Here is a 16274-nt window from a genome sequence, read left to right as displayed (position 1 = left end):
GTATACACGAGCATAGATAAAGAGATCTTTAGAAAAAATATTTCTAAAGATCTTTTACCATATGCTAATGAGCGAGGGCACTAGTCCCTTGGACGTTAGTTCCCCGGCCAGTCTCCCCCATTAGCATGTGAGTACGCCCCTGTGGGCGTGATATCATGCTGATGAATACGCACAGCACTACTTCAGTTTGAAGCCAGGACGCGTACACCCGGCTTCATAGTGCACATGACCCAAACTCCTGGGTCATGAGCAAGAGCCGAAATCCCCCGTCGGACGCAATGGCAGTGGAGAGGTGAGTAAGATCATCCTGTAACGCTGCATATTCATTAGCATGATAGCACACCCACAGGGACGTACTAACATGCTAATGGGGGCGACTGGTCGGGGAACTAGTGCCCAGGGGACTAGCCCCCTCACTATTTAGCATCTGGTAAAAGATCTTTAGAAATACTTTTTCTAAAGATCTTTTTATCTATGCTAGAGTGTACAGAGACGGTTGGGCAGGGATTAGCAATATACACCCAGAACTGCTCGTGGTACGGTGCGCATATTGCACCTGACAGGTTCCCTTTAAAGATAACAGTCACAGGCTCTCAATGGAAGTCTATTAGAGCCTCATTCTGGTTTTCATATACATACATTGAGAAGTGACCTGCGGCTCATCCAGCAAACACTGGAGAGATCCACTTAGTCAAAACTAGGTGAAGATAACTGGAGCGACGCAGAGAACAGAAGCAGAAACAGGCTGGTATTTTGCTACAGGCAGGAGAGATGCATTATTGATACCACTCCAGCAGTGAAATAATAAAACCCCCCAAAGTAGTGCTTTTATGGGTTTTTTTTTACCAAATGTATGGTTTTTTAACCTCTTCACGACTGATGATTTTCATGTACATCATCAGCTATGTCCCTGCCATTGATGCGGGCTCACACACTGAGCTTGCATCTTTCCCGGCATTTGGCAGCTGATTTAATTTAATGACAAATCAAGTTACTCTAACAGCCACGGATGGATCAGAGAGCCACCTGCGGCTTTTAACCAGTTAAATGCCTTTGTCAATCTCTGACAACGGCACTTAACGTGCGATGACAGAATGCGCGTCACTGTTCCTGTCCATTGGTTCTCCTGTCTCCTGATAACGTGGTGCCGATGCGTTGTCATGACAGCCAGGGGTCAGCTAATGACCCCCGTGCCTGTCATCATGATTCTCCTGTGAACGTCGGTTGCAAGACAGCATTCATAGGAAATTGTGATTTATGCTATACAGAGCAGTGATGATGCTGATGCACTGCTCTGTATAGCACAGGAGATAGGACGATTGCAGCTTCAAGTGGGGACTATTAAATACCCTCCCTTTGCCCCACTAAAAATAAAAGAATTAAAAAAAGAAAAAATTACACATATTTGGTATTACTGCATTCAGAAATTGCGATCTATCAAAATCTAAAATAAATTAATCTGATTGGTAAATAGCGTAATGAGAAACAAAAAATCAAAACTCCAGAATTACATTTTTTTTTGGTCACCGCAACATTGCGATAAAATGCAATTAACCCCTTCACCCCCGGCCACTTTTCCGTGTCTCTTTTGTTTTTGCTCCCCTTCTTCCGAGAGCTGTACCTTTTTTATTTTTTCCGTCAATTTTGCCATATGAGGGCTTTTTTTTTGCAAGACAAGGTGTACTTTTAACTGAAACCATAAGTTTTACCATATAGTGTACTGGAAAACAACAAAAAAATTCCAAGTGCTGAAAAATTGCAAAAAAGTGTGATTGCACAATTGTTTTTGAGTTATTTTATTCTCGGGTTAAAAAAAAATCAGAAATTTGTTCAACAAAAGTGGCACACTTTTTGCGCCATTTTCCACGACCCGTAGAGTTCCTATTTTGCAAGATATGGGGCTCAGTGACGGCTTATTTTTTGCGTCTCAAGCTGACATTTTTAATGGTACCATTTTTGCGCAGATGCTACATTTTGATTGCCTGTTAGTTGCATTTTGCAAAATTTGTTGCACTAAAAAAGGTAATTTTGGCGTTTATATTTTTTACGCCGTTTCCCAATTAGATTAATTGATTTTATATTTTGATAGATCGGGCATTTCTGATTGCGGAGATACGCAATATGTGTATATTTTTTTTTAACCCTTTAATTTTCAATGGGACTAAAGGGGAGCAATTTGAACTTTTAGATTTTTCTTTTTTAATTTTTCAAAACTTTGTTTTCACTTTGTTTTACACAGCTCTGATCACCAGAAATACTCACCTCCTGTCATTGGCAGCACTTGGCCGAGTGAAATGGCACTTGGCTGAGGGCATCACATGACCCTGTGCTACCATGACAATCATCGGCTCACAGTGATCACGTCACTGTGATGCCAATGGAGCCGGGTGAGAAAAGATTTACCGCAGTGGGGATTTAAATGGCTCTGTCACATTTTGACAGCGCCATTTAAAGGGTTAACAGGCACGGGTGGAACGTGGATCCACTCGTACCTGCGAGGCACACATGTCAGCTGTTCAAATCAGTTGACATTTGCGTGGATCCCCGCCGGCTGCCGGAAGCAGCCGGAGGGATTACACTGACCGCTTAGGATGTAATTTTACTGCCCTTGGTCATTAAGGGGTTAAAGGCAATCAAAATATTGCATCTACCCAAAAATGGTATCAGTAAAATGTCAGCTCAGAGAGCAAAAAATCACTGAGCCTCACATCCCGAAAAATGAAAACATTACATGTCTCTTAAGATGGTGACAAAAGCGAAATTATTTTTTTTTTCTTTCTTTACAAATTTATGATTTTATTCCCCCACTTAATTAAAAAAGAAATTATACATGTTTTCTATCTATCTATCTATCTATCTATCTATCTATCTATCTCTCTCTCTGTCTGTCTGTCTGTCTGTCTATCTATCTAATTGTACTGACCTGGAGAATCATAGCCAGGTCCATTTTTATCCATATAGGGAACATGGTAAATAAAATACCATGGTGGAATTGCACTATTTTTTGCAATTTCACCGTTCTTGGATTTTCTTATGGTTTTCCAGAACAACATGTGGCAGCATCAATGGTGTCATTCAAAAATGCAACTCTTCCCTTCAAGAAACAAACCCCATATGGCTATATTGATGAAAAAATATAAACGGTAGAAGGCGAGGAAAAAAGAAAAACTAAAAATCGTCCGGGGTAAAGGGTTTAAATGTGTATTTCCCAATGCATGCTACTTAGGACATAAACATATTATTAGTGAAGGTGCTATCTCCAAGACACTCCTCTCCCAATTAGTAGAACAAAGAATAGTCCAACTATTGTAAATGTTGGAGTACCCCCTTTTAAATTCATTAAGTTTATTGTTTAGGTCATCAATATCAAATCAGTGGGGTCTGACACCCGGCACCCTCCACTGATCAGCTGTTATGAGCTGACACTGCTGGATGTAAACAGCATGTGAAGCGGAACCACACCACTGCTCTGGATACCGTTCAGAGACCCTGTATACCATTCAGAGACCCTGTGTACAGTTCAGAGACCCTGTGTACAGTTCAGAGACCCTGTGTACAGTTCAGAGACCCTTGGTACCATTTAGAGACCCTTGGTACCGTTCAGAGACCCTTGGTACCATTCAGAGACCCTGTGTACCGTCAAGAGACCCTGTAGACCGTCGAGAGACCCTGTGTACCGTCGAGAGACCCTGTGTACCGTCAAGAGACCCTGTGTACTGTCAAGAGACCCTGTGTACCGTCAAGAGACCCTGTGTACCGTTCAGAGACCCTTGGTACCGTTCAGAGACCCTTGGTACAATTCTGAGACCCTTGGTACCATTTAGAGACCCTGTATACCGTCCAGAGACCCTGTATACCATCCAGAGACCCTGTGTACCGTCAAGAGATCCTGTGTACCGTCAAGAGACCCTGTTTACCGTCAATTTATTTAATATTTACATTGTGCCATGCAGCCTCAAAAAGTCATTAAAAGTAGAACCATATTAAAGCAACACATTTACCTGTAACATTTCAGAAACCGCTTCCATGTTTACAAGGGGAGGCAACTGCGAATAATGTTAGCCCATTGTGGTTTGCAAATTCCTTCTATTACTGTCAAAACTAATGTTGGAGCCTGTTCACATTACCCTGTTCCACGGGCATCATTAATTAAGAACCATTTACTTGGGCCTGCTCCGCCTTTATCCATGGCTGCTGGTCAGACACTGTGATGGCTAGTTCTGACATTGTGCTGGTGTGTGTGGCCTTGCTGCATATGCTGGCACCTGGACTGCCTTTTTTCGCAGTTGTCTGTCATTGCAACATGGGAGCGGATCTGAGATATCACAGGTATATGTGTTGCTTTTATATGGTTCTGTTTATTAAAATATTTAGGAGGCTGTATGGCACAAAGGTAAATTATATTATATAGAGTAGGACCCCCCTATTGAGATTTGCCGTGACGTGGCAGGGGTGGCTCAAATTATTGATCAATTGTTTGCTAAGAATCCCAATCCCAAAAAGGGACTGTGGGTTGTATACATAATAAATGCTGCATATACATTAGATGCTGTATACACAATAGAGGCTGCATATACAAAAAGGGACTGTGGGCTGCATATACAAAAGAGGCTGTATACACAATAGAGGCTGCATACACAATAGAGGCTGTATACACAAAAGAGGCTGTGGGCTATATACACAATAGAGGCTGCATATACAAAAAGAGACTGTGGGTTGTATACACAATAAAGGCTGCATATACATTAGAGACTGTATACACAATAGAGGCTGTGGGCTATATACACAATAGAGGCTGCATATACAAAAAGGGGCTGTGGGTTGTATGCACAATAAAGGCTGCATATACATTAGAGGCTGTATACACAATAGAGGCTGTGGGCTATATACACAATAGAGGCTGGATATTCAAAAAGGGACTGTGGGCTGTATATACAAAAGAGGTTGTATGCACAATAGAGGCTGTGGCCTATATACACAATAGAGGCTGTATATGCAAAAAGAGACTGTGGGCTGTATACACAATAGAGGCAGCATACAGAATAGAGGCTGCATACACAATAGAGGCTGGTACTACAATAGTCCCAAACAGCATAAGGGCATGACACTTTATCAATTATTTGCTCAACAATACCATTATTATAATAAAACAATGGATACAAGAGATTCATGCATAAATATTTTAATTATAATATTTCATATAAGAATCAAAAAACAATCAAAAAGTACATCAAACAGAGACATTCCTATGAGGGTCAAAGAATGTATGCAGATAATAAATATGATTTAATCTATGTTATTCATCATTTGCATGGAGTTCAGATTTTTACAGCAGATAATTTTCACATGAAATGCAAATGAACATAAAGTTAGTTCACCGTAATAAGTTAATATGCTGAATATTAATACAATAAAGAACCCCACATAATCATTATATTTTATTTTAATTGTAGGTATAGAGGTATATCAACCCAGTAAATGTTGCTCTTAAATTACTTGTAGATGTTTAAATATAGAAAAAAGCAGTAATTAATTAGTGAAATACAACTGCAATATACCAGTCAAAATTCATTAAGTCCCCAGTTATTTGCAGACATAGTGCAGTTTCCGCGTGGGGAAAAAATATGACACACCATTAGGTAATGTTATATTAGTATGAGATAATCAGCAAAATGATTTGAAAAAGCGATGTGCAAAACAAATTTATTAGATATTTTAAATATCAAGTGTGCATATAAAACCACATGCGATTATGACAGCGATTATGAAGGCACATCGCACTGACAAATGTTGCAGTTAGTCCACATACTAAAGCCCAGTTATATTAACAGCAGAAAATTTGCTGATTTAATAATTATTAAAGTACGGTATATGTTGTAAAAACGGTGGCTCAGACATCTATAGTTTCACAGCAAATAGTGCAGTAAAAAAGCTAGCGGTATGTCATACAATTTTCCCCACTCGTACTGATCTGCATAATTGCAACAAAACTGTTATACGGGGAATATTGAATTAAATGCCCACAGAATGTGTGGATCAAGGACACAGTAGAACAATTGTACAGGGTATTACAGTGCCTACAAGTAGTATTCAACCCCCTGCAGATTTAGCAGGTTTACACATTTTGAATTAACTTGGCATTGTGACATTTGGACTGTAGATCAGCCTGGAAGTGTGAAATGCACTGCAGCAAAAAAGAATGTTATTTCTTTTTTTATTTTTTTTTTTAAATTGTGAAAAGTTTATTCAGCGGGTCATTTATTATTCAACCCCTCAAACCACAAGAATTCTGTTTGGTTCCCCTAAAGTATTAAGAAGTATTTCAGGCACAAAGAACAATGAGCTTCACATGTTTGGATTAATTATCTCTTTTTCCAGCCTTTTCTGACTAATTAAGACCCTCCCCAAACTTGTGAACAGCAGTCATACTTGGTCAACATGGGAAAGACAAAGGAGCATTCCAAGGCCATCAGAGACAAGATCGTGGAAGGTCACAAGGCTGGCAAGGGGTACAAAACCCTTTCCAAGGAGTTGGGCCTACCTGTCTCCACTGTTGGGAGCATCATCCGGAAGTGGAAGGCTTATGGAGCTACTGTTAGCCTTCCACGGCCTGGACAGCCTTTGAAAGTTTCCACCCGTGCCGAGGCCAGGCTTGTCCGAAGAGTCAAGGCTAACCCAAGGACAACAAGGAAGGAGCTCCGGGAAGATCTCATGGCAGTGGGGACATTGGTTTCAGTCAATACCATAAGTAACGTACTCCACCGCAATGGTCTCCGTTCCAGACGAGCCCGTAAGGTACCTTTACTTTCAAAGCGTCATGTCAAGGCTCGTCTACAGTTTGCTCATGATCGCTTGGAGGACTCTGAGACAGACTGGTTCAAGGTTCTCTGGTCTGATGAGACCAAGATCGAGATCTTTGGTGCCAACCACACACGTGACGTTTGGAGACTGGATGGCACTGCATACGACCCCAAGAATACCATCCCTACAGTCAAGCATGGTGGTGGCAGCATCATGCTGTGGGGCTGTTTCTCAGTCAAGGGGCCTGGCCATCTGGTCCGCATCCATGGGAAGATGGATAGCACGGCCTACCTGGAGATTTTGGCCAAGAACCTCCGCTCCTCCATCAAGGATCTTAAGATGGGTCGTCATTTCATCTTCCAACAAGACAACGACCCAAAGCACACAGCCAAAAAAACCAAGGCCTGGTTCAAGAGGGAAAAAATCAAGGTGTTTCAGTGGCCTAGTCAGTCTCCTGACCTTAACCCAATTGAAAACTTGTGGAAGGAGCTCAAGATTAAAGTCCACATGAGACACCCAAAGAACCTAGATAACTTGGAGAAGATCTGCATGGAGGAGTAGGCCAAGATAACTCCAGAGACCTGTGCCGGCCTGATCAGGTCTTATGCAGGGGAAATGCAGAGTGATCATGTAAATGCCCCATTAAGTATGACCTGCCTAACCCAGGAAGAAGTGCAGAACCGACTTAGTAACATTAAAATTGACAAATCACCAGGCCCTGATGGCATTCACCCTCGGGTATTAAGGGAGTTAAGTAATGTGATAGACAGGCCTCTATTCCTTTTATTTAAAGACTCTATAGAAACTGGGTCTGTTCCACTGGATTGGCGGCTAGCAAATGTGGTACCAATATTCAAAAAAGGGTGCAAAAGGGAACCTGGAAACTATAGGCCGGTAAGCTTAACATCTGTTGTGGGTAAAATGTTTGAAGGGTTTTTAAGGGATACTATTATGGAATGTCTCAATGTTAATAACTGTTTAACTCCATATCAACATGGATTTATGAAGGATCGCTCCTGTCAAACTAACCTGATCAGCTTCTATGAGGATGTAAGCTCTCACATGGACCGAGGAGAATCATTGGATGTCATTTATCTCGACTTCGGTAAAGCATTTGACACTGTCCCACATAAAAGACTGCTAAGTAAAATGAGAAAGCTTGGGCTCGGGGAAAATGTGTGTAGATGGGTAGGTAGCTGGCTTAGTGGTAGAAAACAAAGAGTGGTTATTAATGGTGCATACTCAGATTGGGCCAGGGTTACTAGTGGGGTGCCACAGGGGTCTGTATTGGGCCCCCTACTATTTAATATATTTATTAATGATCTGGTAGATGGTTTACAGAGTAAAATATCAGTATTTGCAGATGATACGAAACTATGTAAGGTAGTTAACACAAAGGAGGACAGTTTGCAACTACAGATGGATTTGAGTAAATTGGAGAATTGGGCTGAAAAATGGCAAATGAGGTTTAACACAGATAAGTGTAAGGTTATGCACATGGGAAGGAGAAACAGATGCTACGATTACTTACTAAATGGGAAACTGCTGGGGAAATCAGACATGGAAAAAGACTTAGGCATCTTAGTGAATAAGAATCTAAATTGGAGTGCCCAGTGTCAGGCAGCAGCCACCAAAGCAAATAGGGTGATGGGATGCATTAGAAGAGGTCTGGGGGCACGAGATGAAAACATCATTCTCCCTCTGTACAAATCACTAGTCAGACCACACTTGGAGTATTGTGTGCAATTTTGGGCGCCGGTGCTGAAGAAAGACATTACTGAACTTGAAAGGGTTCAGAGGCGGGCTACTAAAATAATAAATGGAATGGGTGCATTACAATACACGGAAAGGTTATCAAAATTAGGTCTATTTACTCTAGAAAAGAGAAGACTTAGGGGAGACCTAATAAATATGTACAAATATATCAGAGGGCCATATAGAGAGCTCTCCCATGATCTGTTTGTACCAAGGACTATGACAAGAACAAGGGGGCATTCTTTTCGATTGGAGGAAAGAAAATTCCTACATCAGCATAGAAGAGGGTTCTTCACGGTAAGAGCAGTGAGGCTCTGGAACTCTCTTCCTGAGGAAGTGGTGATGGCCAACTCACTGAATGAATTTAAGAGAGGAATGGATGCATTTCTTGTTAGCAAAAGTATAGAAGGTTATAAACAGCATAATCTTACAGGTAGATAGAAGAGCGACCTAGATTATTAGAGGAATGGGGGGGGCTGCAATACCAAGACAGGTTATTAAACTTGGGGTTAGTTAGTTAGGAAAAACAAAGGCTTAGGGGGATCTAATCACAATGTATAAATATATGAGGGGACAGTACAGAGACCTTTCCAAAGATCTCTTTACACCTAGGCCTGCGACTGGAACACGGGGGCATCCGCTACGTCTTGAGGAAAGAATGTTTATTCATAATCACAGATGAGGATTCTTTACTGTACGAGCAGTGAGACTATGGAGCTCTCTGCCGTATGATGTTGTAATGAGGGATTCACTAGTAAAATTTAAGCAGAGCCTGAACGCATTTCTTGAAAAATATAATATTACCAGTTATGTATATTAGATTTTATGACAGGGTGTTGATCCAGGGAACTAGTCTGATTGCCATATGTGGAGTCAGGAAGGAATTTTTTCCCCCATTGGAGCTTATTTGACACATTGGGGTTTTTTTTGCCTTCCTCTGGATCAACATGTTAGGCTACGGGTTGAACTAGATAGACTTAGAGTCTCCCTTCAACCTTAAAGACTATGAAACTATGAAAAGACGATTATTAGCTATAATTGCAAACAAGGGTTATTCCACAAAATATTAAACCTAGGGGTTGAATAATAATTGACCCACACTTTTATGTTGAAAATTTATTAAAATTTAACTGAGCAACATAACTTGTTGGTTTGTAAGATTTATGCATCTGTTAATAAATCCTGCTCTTGTTTGAAGTTAGCAGGCTCTAACTTATTTGCATCTTATCAAACCTGCTAAATCTGCAGGGGGTTGAAGACTACTTGTAGGCACTGTATACCTTAGTAATGGTGACTAATTATGATGGTTGTAAATAAGAGCTGCAGCATACATGTCCCTCCACCTCGACGATCGTTTCGTTCTCAGGCTTCTTCCAGGAGGCTGTTTATACAAAAAGGGACTGTGGGCTGTATACACAATAGAGGCTGCATACACAATAGAGGCTGTATACACAAAAGAGGCTGTATACACAAAAGAGGCTGTGGGCTATATACACAATAGAGGCTGCATATACAAAAAGGGACTTTGGGTTGTATACACAATAAAGGCTGCATATACCTTAGAGCAGGGATCTCAAACTCAGCTGGGTGTATGGGCCGCATATAGAAAAAAAAATTGAGAGGGGCCACATTATTTGCAGGACAAACTGAACATTTTTAATGAATCCATGTTTTTTTTCTATACATCTTTGGATCACTTTTTTGTGTATTATAACAAACGTGTACTTTTTTTTAAGTTTATATATATAAAACAGCATTTTTAATGGCAAAAAAAATATTTCATGCTTTATTATGATTTTTTTTTTCATTTTATCACCTTCTTGTAATATTGTTCTACAATTAGCAGCATCATATAGTAATCTTAGCCAACATCTTGTAGTAATGTGCCCATGCTGCAGTAATGTCCCCATCCGTGTGCACTGTGGTAAGGTCCTTATCCTTGTGATATTGTGCCCATACCTGTAGTATTGTGCCCATCCTTGTAGTATTGTGCCCATCCTTGTAGTGTTGTGCCCATCCTTGTAATATTGTGCCCATCCTTGTAGTATTGTGCTCATCCTTGTAGTATTGTGGCCATCCCTGTAGTATTGTAGCCATTCTAGTAGTATTGTGCTATGTAGTTTTGTGCCCATCCCTGTAGTATTGTGCCCATCCCTGTAGTATTGTGCCCTCTAGTATTGTGCCCATCCTTGTAGTATTGTGCCCTGTAGTATTGTGCTCATCCTTTTAGTATTGTGGCCAGCCCTATAGTATTGTGGCCATCCCTGTAGTATTGTGGCCATCCCTGTAGTATTCTGCCCATCCTTGTAGTATTGTGCTTTGTAGTATTGTGGCCATCCCTGTAGTATTGTGGCCATCCCTGTAGTATTGTGCCCTGTAATATTCTGCCCACACTTCTAGTATTGTGCTCTGTAGTATTGTGGCCATCCCTGTAGTATTGTGGCCATCCCTTTAGTATTGTGCCCTGTAATATTCAGCCCGTCCTTGTAGTATTGTGCCCTGTAATATTGTGGCCATCCCTGTAGTATTCTGCCCATCCCTGTAATATTGTGCCCTGTAATATTCTGCCCATCCTTGTAGTATTGTGCTCTGTAGTATTGTGGCCATCCCTGTAGTATTCTGCTATCCCAGCTGTCCATCCAATACGCAAAAAAAAAAAAATTCTCCTCACCCCTCCTCCGTTCCCTGCGTGCCCACGATCAGTATTTGCGGTTTTTTGGATGCAGCATGCTTCAGCTGCGTCCAAAACCCTGCTATGTACAGTACAAGCAGAGTGGATGGGATTTCTAAAAACCCCATGCCCACTGTGCGTGTACGGCCCGCAGTGAAAATGGACCTGTGGTGCGGCTTCTAGAGGCTGTAGCATGTAAATGTATGCTGCAGAGTTGGAAGCGTCCTCCCTAGGCAGAACACAGCACACAGCAAGGAGATCGCAGCGGCCCGAACCCTGATCGTGGGCACAGGCAGCTGCGGTCTCCTAAGGAGGAGGAGTCTTGCGCACGTACCTCACCAGCTTGTTTCGGCCTGTGACAATCGCAGCTCTATGCTGAGGGTCGGCGCTGGCAGGAACTGCACAGCATTTGAATCCATTTGCAGGGGCTGCATAGAGGAGCTGTGTCTGGACCAATGGCTGCTGCCTGCCAATCAGGTGCAAGGAAGTGACGTCGCTGTATGACATCACCTTCTTGCATCTGATTGGCAGGCAGCAGCAGCAACTGGAATAGAGCTGACAGCTCCTCTGCGCGGCACTGCAAATGGATTAAAATGCAGTAAAGTCCTGTTGGCGCCGACCCTCAGCATAGAGCTGTGAGTGTCACGGGGTCTGCGGGCTGCAACAAGCAGCCTCAGGGGCCGCATGCGGGCCGCATGTTTGAGACCTCTGCATTAGAGGCTGTATACACAATAGAGGCTGTATATACAAAAAGGGACTGTGGGCTGTATACACAAAAAAAGCTGTATAAACAAAAGAGACTGTGGGCTGTATACAGTGCATTGCGAAAGTATTCGGACCTCTTGAATTTTTTAACCTTTTCCCACATTTCAGGCTTCAAACATAAAGATAAAAAAATGTAATGTTATGGTAAAAAATCAACAAGTGGGACACAATTGTGAAGTTGTACAAAATTTATTGCTTATTTTAAACTTTTTTAAAAAATAAATAACTGAAAAGTGAGATGTGCAATATTATTCATCTCCTTTCCTTTCAGTGCAGCAAACTCACTCCAGAAGTTCATTGAGGATCTCTGAATGATCCAATGTTGTCCTAAATGACTTATGATGATAAATAGAATCCACCTGTATGTAATCAAGTCTCCGTATAAATGCACCTTCTCTGTGATAGTCTCAGTGTTCTGTTTAAAGCGCAGATAGCATCATGAAGACCAAGGAACATAACAGGCAGGTCCGTCATACTGTTGTGGAGAAGCTTAAAGCTGGATTTGGTTGAACAAATATTTCCAAAACTTTAAACATCCCAAGGAGCACTGTGCAAGAGATCATATTGAAATGGAAGGAGTATTATACCACTGCAAATCTACCAAGACCCGGCCATCCATCCAAACTTTCATCTCAAACAAGGAGAAGACTGATCAGAGATGCAGCCAAGAGGCCCATGATCACTCTGGATGAACTGCAGAGATATACAGCTAAGGTGGGAGAGTCTGTTCATAGGACAACAATCAGTCGTACACTGCACAAATCTGGCCTTTATGGAAGAATGGCAAGGAGAAAGCCATTTCTCAAAGATATCCATAAAAGGTGTCGTTTAAAGTTTGCCACAAGCCACCTGGGAGACTCACCAAACATGTGGAAGAAGGTGCTTTGGTCAGCTGAAACCAAAATCGAACTTTTTGGACACAATGCCAAACGATATGTTTGGCGTAAAAGCAACACAGCTCATCACAATGAACACACCATCCCCACTGTCAAACATGGTGGTGGCAGCATCATGGTTTGGGCCTGATTTTCTTCTGCAGGGACAGGGAAGATGGTTAAAATTGATGGGAAGATGGATGGAGCCAAATACAGGACCATTCTTTAAGAAAACCTGTTGAAGTCTGCAAAAGACCTGAGACTGGGACGAAGATTTGTCTTCCAACAAGACAATGATCACAAACATAAAGCAAAATCTACAATGGAATGGTTTACAAATAAATGTTTCCAGGTGTTAGAATGGCCAAGTCAAAGTCCAGACCTGAATCCAATTGAGAATCTGTGGAAAGAGCTGAAAATTTCTGTTCACAAACGCTCTCCATCCAACCTCATTGAGCTCGAGCTATTTGCAAAGGAAGAATGGGCAAGAATTTCAGTCTCTCGATGTGCAAAACTGATAGACACATACCCCAAGTGACTTGCAGCTGTAATCGCAGCAAAAGGTAGCGCTACAAAGTACTAACTGAAAGAGGATGAATAATATTGCACGCCCCAATTTTCAGTTATTTATTTTTTATAAAAGTTTAAAATAAGCAATACATTTTGTTCAACTTCACAATTGGGTCCAACTTGTTGTTGATTGTTCGCCATAACATTAAAAGTTTTATCTTTATGTTTGAAGCCTGAAATGTGGGAAAAGATTGAAAAATGCAAGGGGCCGAATACTTTCGCAAGGCACTGTACACAATAGAGGCTGCATATACAAAAAGGGACTGTGGGTTGTATGCACAATAAAGGCTGCATATACGTTAGAGGTTGTATACACAAAAGAGTCTGTGGGCTATATACACAATAGAGGCTGCATATACAAAAAGGGACTGTGGGCTGTATATACAAAAGAGGCTGTATACACAATAGAGGCTGTGGGCTATATAAACAATAGAGGCTGTTTATACAAAAATGGACTGTGGGCTGTATACACAATAGAGGTTGTATACACAAAAGAGGCTGTGGGCTATATACACAATAGAGGCTACATATACAAAAAGGGGCTGTGGGTTGTATGCACAATAAAGGCTGCATATACATTAGAGGCTGTATACACAATAGAGGCTGTGGGCTATATACACAATAGAGACTTCATATATAAAAAGGGACTGTGGGCTGTATATACAAAAGAGGCTGTATACACAATAGAGGCTGTGGGCTGTATACACAATAGAGGCTGCATACACAGTAGAGGTTGTATACACAAAAGAGGCTGTGGGCTATATACACAATAGAGGCTGCATATACAAAAAGGGGCTGTGTGTTGTATGCACAATAATGGCTGCATATACATTAGAGGCTGTATATACAATAGAGGCTGTGGGCTGTATAAACAAAAGAGGCGGCATGTACAAAAAGGGACTGTGGGTTGTATATACAAAAGAGGTTGTATACACAATAGAGGCCGTGGGCTATACACACAATAGAGGCTGTATATACAAAAAGGGACTGTGGACTATATACACAATAGAGGCTGCATACACAAAAGAGGCTGTATACATAAAAGAGGCTGTGGGCTATATACACAATAGAGGCTGCATATACAAAAAGAAACTGGGCTGTATACACACAAGAAGCTGTATACACAATAGAGGCTGCATATACAAAAATGAACTGAGGGCTGTATACACAAAAGAGGCTGCATACACAATAGAGGCTGCATGTACAAAAAGGGACTGTGGGCTGTATAGACAATAGAGACTGCATACACAATAGAGGCTGTATACACAAAAGAGGCTGTGGACTGTACACAATAGAGGCTGCATATGCAATAGAGGCTGTATACACCATAAAATGTGCTGGGTGTATACACAATAGAGGAAGTATACTTCATAGAGGGTGTGGGGTGTATACACAATAGAAGCTGTGGGTTGTATACGCAATAGAGGCTGCATATACAATAAAGGCGGTGGGATGTATACACAATACAAGCTATATACACCATAGAAGGTGCGGGGTGTATACACAATAGAGGCTGTATACACCATAGAGGATGCGGGATGTATACACAATAGAGGATGTATACACCATAGAGGGTGCGGGGTGTATATACAATAGAGGCTGTATACACCATTGAGGGTGCGGGGTCTATACACAATAGAGGCTGTATACATCATAGAGAGTGCAAGGAATATACACAATAGGGACTGTATACACCATAGAGGGTGTGGGGTGTATACACAATAGAGACTGTATACACCATAGAGGGTGCGGGGTGTATACACAATAGAAGCTGTATACACCATAGAGGGTGTGGGGTGTATACACAATAGAAGCTGTGGGTTGTATACACAATAGAGACTGCATATACAATAAAGGTAGTGGGGTGTATACACAATGCAAGCTACATACACCATAGAAGGTGCGGGGTGTATACACAATAGAGGCTGTATATACCATAGAGGGTGCGGGGAGTATACACAATAGGGGCTGTGTACACCATAGAGGGTGTGGGATGTATACACAATAGAGGCTGTATACACCATAAAGGGTGTGGGGTGTATACACAACACCTTTATTGTGCATACACCCCACATTCTCTATGGTGTATACAGCCTCCATTGTGGGTTATATACTCAATAGTGGCTGCATATGCAAAGTATGCAGGCTGTATGCACAATAGAAGCTGTGGGCTAAATACTCAATAAAGGCTCTGGGCTGCATACACAATAGAGGCTGTGGATATATATACTGTATACACACAGCATCATCCTGTTATACACAGCATCATACTGTATACACAGCATCATACAGTATACACAGATCCACACTATATACAGACACACTGTAATACAGGCTATAGTGTCGACCTATATATGTGTACCGCCCCGCGCTCGGCTGCAGCCGAGCTACTCTGATCCGGGCTCGTTGGTGGGTGGCTTGAGCGCCTCCGGAGCCGGGGTCACTTCGCTCTGAAAGGATGCTGGCACTACGTAGGGGGGAGGTAGGTAGGTGTACGGCCGGATTAGTGTTTGAGTTCGTGACGCCACCACGGGATGTGGTGAAGGTGTAGACACCACCGCTGCAGTTACGGGGCACCCAGGGGAGATGGTTATGCAGCAAGATGTTAACCCCTCCGTGGGCAGGGATGATGGCCCCGGGACCCGTTGGGGAGAGCTGGGCGGTGCAGGGCGGTGTGTGGCCGGATGGCACTGTTGTACTCACTGTTATTGACACACAGAAGTCTCTGGTAAACAAAGTTGATGGTGGTCGGTGCCCGCAGCCGGCTGCGTCTAGTCCCCCACCCGATTCGGTGGTCTTTGCCTTTCTCCTGCACCATGTAGTGTATGTGTAGACTG

At 42.1% G+C, this 16274-nt stretch overlaps 1 protein-coding gene across 1 annotated transcript in view; it reads left to right on the top strand.

Moving 5' to 3' along the window:
- SLC35D2 (solute carrier family 35 member D2) overlaps window positions 1-16274 on the top strand; it is a 188266-nt gene that overhangs the window by 7082 nt on the left and 164910 nt on the right. The window lies entirely within an intron of this gene.

The sequence above is a fragment of the Anomaloglossus baeobatrachus genome, chromosome 1 (assembly GCF_048569485.1).
Source record: "Anomaloglossus baeobatrachus isolate aAnoBae1 chromosome 1, aAnoBae1.hap1, whole genome shotgun sequence".
Classification (NCBI taxonomy): domain Eukaryota; kingdom Metazoa; phylum Chordata; class Amphibia; order Anura; family Aromobatidae; genus Anomaloglossus; species Anomaloglossus baeobatrachus.
The sequence above is the reverse complement of the archived record's forward strand: the minus strand, read 5'-3'. Positions and strand labels throughout refer to the sequence as shown.